This window comes from Patiria miniata, unplaced genomic scaffold (assembly GCF_015706575.1).
Source record: "Patiria miniata isolate m_02_andy unplaced genomic scaffold, ASM1570657v1 HiC_scaffold_5, whole genome shotgun sequence".
In the NCBI taxonomy this organism is placed as follows: domain Eukaryota; kingdom Metazoa; phylum Echinodermata; class Asteroidea; order Valvatida; family Asterinidae; genus Patiria; species Patiria miniata.
Genome location: NW_024037072.1, coordinates 20,600,708 through 20,605,706, shown reverse-complemented (window position 1 = coordinate 20,605,706; position 4,999 = coordinate 20,600,708). Strand labels below are relative to the sequence as shown.

At 36.0% G+C, this 4,999-nt stretch overlaps 1 non-coding gene across 1 annotated transcript; it reads left to right on the top strand.

Annotated features, from left to right (window-relative positions):
• The first annotated feature begins 4,085 nt into the window (after positions 1-4,085).
• Trnav-aac lies at positions 4,086-4,158 on the top strand. The gene has a single exon. It is a non-coding gene; the product is annotated as a tRNA-Val (tRNA).
• Positions 4,159-4,999: the final 841 nt, after the last annotated feature.

Genomic DNA, 4,999 nt, shown 5'->3' with positions numbered 1-4,999 from the left:
ATCACATCAGTCAACAATTGTTTTGTTATTATACCTCTGTCTTGCATTCTTTGGATTTTGATGTAACAATCACGAAAACAAACAGAAGTAAACACAACAATCATGACAGTCGAACGTCAACTCACATGCATGTCGCGTGCTCGAAACAGCTGATCGTCTGCTAGTTCGCTGCTCCCACTCATGTGTGAAAACATGGTAAAAATAGCGTGGGTACCAACGATACAAGCGTTTCACACCGTACGTACCGTAAATAGTCATAGCACACTCCCTGTGGGATATCACGTACGTGATATCCCACAGGGAGTGTGCCATGACTTTTTATAATCTTAACACGTGATCGTTCTAGGCCAATGAAAATACAGTATTCAAGACAGAGGTATAACAATACATGTTGTCCTTCTTATCTCTCTTTCATTGATTTATTGTTTTAACCTTTTATTTTTGATTTAGTTTAATTGGTTATATTTGTTTTGTATTTTATATTTCTATTTTATATATCTTTTAACATCTTTTTATGCATGATTTTATATTATTATTTATTTTACCATCATTTTAGTATAATTTGATTATTGTTTTAACTGTTTTAGTTCTGATTCATTCATTAAAAACTTACCTTTTGTCCTGTTTTTGATATTTTCCATGCATGATCGTGATGGCTCTATTTTTGAAATGATGATGTTCCATAAAATTGTCTACATTTTGTATTATTTTCTCTTAACTATTAGAAGTTTTCGGGGGTGTAGTTAGCTGTTGTGTTTGTTTCTAGCTCGTTTGATTTCTAATTTTAATATACTATGATTCCATTCGTTCAGAACTTTGGTTGTTTCATTATATTAATGCCTTTTGTGGTTACAATTTATAAACATTCATATGTATTTTTCTTGCTTTGTTTGATCTCTTAACTTCATCGTGCTTGCTTTTTTATATTAATGTTGATTTCTAAGCATTTTCTTTCCTTTGTTTTAATAGTTTTGATCCTGTTACTTTCGTTTTGTTTTTCACATGTTTGATTTTACGTAAATTTTGACTTTTTTATGTATATTTTATTTTAAAATTTTTAACTTATAATTTTTTTTTTTAATTATTTAAAGAATTTTGGTTTGTTAACTGTTTTCACTGGTTTCTTTATACCTTTTTAACTTAATTCAATAACTTATTTTAATGTATTTAGGGCCCTTAAGAATAGCAGTTGAAATTACTGAAAAGGCTACCCTTTAACTCACCCTTGATGATAAACAATGTTTGTTAGACCTGATTGAAAGGTCATAGCATTAAAGTAAAAAAAAGAATATGTTTGGATAAATGTCATTTTTTGTTAAACAAGAACGAAATGTAGACTTTTGTTCAAGATATGATTTTTTTGGTTTATATAATAGTTATTACAATATTGGAAAATCACTTCTTTAACATAATAGACATTTTCTCAGCAACCCAATGTGTTATTTTCATGACTTTTTTCAGTATTTGAAAGAAAAAGTTTGCAGCTTTAATCAGATATCCAAAACATAAAAATTCACCAATCACGTTTTTGGAAAAAAAGCAAATGTTTCAGGATTACATTTTTCTGGGGTCACCCTGTATTTAATATGTTATACTTTATAATATTAATGTTCTATTTAAACTGCATGTGTCAATAAAAAGAGATAAAATTGAAATGTCGGTTCTTGATTACTTGTGATGTTTACACAGAGGGCGAACAAATACTTAGAAGAACGGCTCTGCAAAAAGCGTTCCACCGCCCCTGGTCGATACACCTGTTCAAAAGAGACTTCTCAATTTATTTCATGTAAATGAATACATGAAATATATTGAGAAGGCAATTTTCGATTTTCTTTCATAAAATGTTGCAGCATTCGGATTGGTTAAAAGTCTACCAAGTGTGTCCCTTTTTTAAGCCGCCGATAAGCCATAATTATGTAGGCCTACATAGCAACGAAGTAATCATGAGCCAGTGGATAGTATTTGATGACATTAATCAAGACAAACAATTTCTGGTTTTTGCCTTTTTGTTTTTGAAATTGAAGCAGGAATATAAATTCGATGCAGATTAACATCATATATAAGTACATGTACTTTAATGGGGTAAAAAATACCGAAGTGTCTTCTTTTGCTCACGTCATGCGCGTGTCATTTTTTTTTTTTTTTTTTTTTTAGTCCCACGATTTGACCTTGGTGATATGTATATGGCCTATTTTCGAGTAGTATAATAGAGGTGTAAGTGGCGCCACCAACGTCAAACCAAAACATTTTCTACCAAAACATGAGAGCTTTTTAATGAGACATCGCACGCGAACATCGGTCGGCAATAAGTAATTAATTTCATTCAACCGTTGAATTAAGAGCGGGACGTTCCTAATTAAAACCACATTAAAACCGTATAAAGCCCAGCACAAAGAAAAACCTCCACAATATCAGCGATTTCAATATCACCCCCCCCCCCCCACACACACACACACACCCACACACACACAAATACTTGTTTCACATGACTAGTGTGGACTTTCCATTGCTTTCGTGTAGTTAAGAAAAACCAGTGAAAAAACTCATTTTTCTCAAACTGTGAAAACTCTTTCAACCCAATTTTTTTTCTATGATTCCCTTTAGTGTTTCTCTTCATTCTGCTACAGATAAACCTAACCCAAAAATGCCTCTAAACCTGTTTTCCAGAAATGGGGAAACACTGTGTGGACGTGGGGTAAGTCCACACAACGTCGGTGCTACCTACATTATGTGGACGTCTTTTGTTCGGAAGTCCACACTGCGTATGTAAGACAAGCTCACCCCAACAAACCCCATTTCCCACATCCCTTGAAATATTTCTCCCTATCCCCGGAAATATTGGTTTCATGGAGATGACAGTTTCTACGGAAATTGGGCGTTCCATCCAACTAGCACCCCACTCCCTAGCTGGCCCGTTCCCCTATATTGACAATATGTCCTCGACCCTCGCACAATCTCCGCAGGAAACGTTGTCATGTCATTTTCTTTCATAAATGTTGCAGCATTCAGATTGGTTAAAAGTGAGTGTGCCCTTTTTTAAGCCGCCGATAAGCCATAATTATGTATGCCTACATAGCAACGAAGTAATCATGAGCCAGTGGATAGTATTTGATGCCATTAATCAAGACAAACAGTTTCTGGTTTTTACCTTTTTGTTTTTGAAATTGAAGCAGGAATATAAATTCGATGCAGATTAACATCATATATAAGTACATGTACTTTAATGGGGCAAAAAATACCGAAGTGTCTTCTAATTTTGCTCACGTCATGCGCGCCGCACGCGCAGGGGCGCACCCAAGGGGGGGGGGGGGGGGGGCCTCGGGGGGCTTGACACCCCCCCCCCAAGAGGTTGTCAATTTTTTTGTTTTTTTGGTATTTTTTTTTTAGTCCCACGATTTGACCTTGGTGATATGTATGTGGCCTATTTTCGAGTAGTATAATCATAGACATAAAGAGTATAATAGAGGTGCAAGTGGCGCCACCAACGTCAAAATAGTCCGCCCCTCCAAAAAAACCCAATTTTTTTCTTTATTCAATATTTAACTTCTAAAAAAATTGAGATATTTTTGTTTGAGCCCCCCCCCCCAGCCAAATCCTGGGTGCGCCCATGCTAGGGCGTCCGCGGGGTGAACAATACCACAGCTCGTTCGCATCATAAATTGAATAGGCGTGTTTAAATATTAGCAGAAACATTACTAAGGGGAACGTCATATGTTTTACTTTTAAATTTAATGGATTGATGATTTTTCATTTTTTAAATATAAGCATATACGTAACCACAATAAGGGGAGTGGCGCTATATATAGGAAGACATAGTTCAGCGCGCTCCGCGAAAAAATGGGACCCGGCAGGGAACCAGTCTAATATGAATGGCCATAGTGGAACAGTAGATGGCGCTGTGCAAATGGTTTATCAAATCGCTTCCATTTGCTCTATAAACACTCAAATAAAATGGACATGTTATGTTTATAGTTTCCATGTAATATCTCTCAGTAAAGCAAAAGATGCAGCTCAAAGCTCTACATTTCTGTTGCACACAATAGAATTTTTCTTTATATTTTTAAAAGCACAGCCGTTTTTCAGCCGATTCCGTAGTGTAGTGGTTATCACGTCCGCCTAACACGCGGAAGGTCCCCGGTTCAAGCCCGGGCGGAATCAATTTTTCCCATTTTTTTTTTTTTTTAAATATTTCCCCGCACCACACGTTTACGGTCGCTTCTCGTGTGTACATCTATATATATAAATTTATATATTATTATTATTTTTTTATTTCGTTTTAATTCTTCATGTATTTTGAGCATCACCGTTCGGTCACTTCGGTGGCCACTTATTGATACATGGATAGGCGCATTTTGTACGTGTACGCCAATGTATTACACTTTTGTCATGCCAAAACTGTTGGGCAAACTACGTCCGCATTGATTACACGTACACGGTGTATGTCGAGTGCATCCCGCCGTTTAGTAGTTGATGTGTTGTAAGTTTTGAAACAGTGAATGCTATAATACTGAGAGGGTAATGGGTATTCGCAAGAAATCTCTTCCCCGTGAGTATGTTCTTCATAAGTATAGGCCCCTATAAGCTGTTTTTGTTGTACGGTAGCTGTTCACAATTTCATTTATTCTTGGAAGTGTGCTTTTTGAGGTAGTTACTGGCGCTGGCCCTGCTCCAAGCAGGCCTATATTGAGAACAAAATCCACTGTTTCAGTCATATCAAACTAATATATAACGTTAGTTAGAGATAGCTTGAGTAACTCCAGCGCATAATGCTCATTGGGAATTCGACATAACTATAATGAGTGCTAACTATATGTTGTATCCGTAGGTTCAAAATGGCAGATCCCTAACTCCTAAAAAAACGGACTCCACACAAATCTTTTCCGGAAAGCACAACAACAGAAAAATCCAACTGTTGTAATCATTTTTTTATTGGAAAGATTTGTTAACAACGGGAGCTTTACTCCCTATGGCTTGTGTTTCAAAAAGTTTAAAGGGAAAA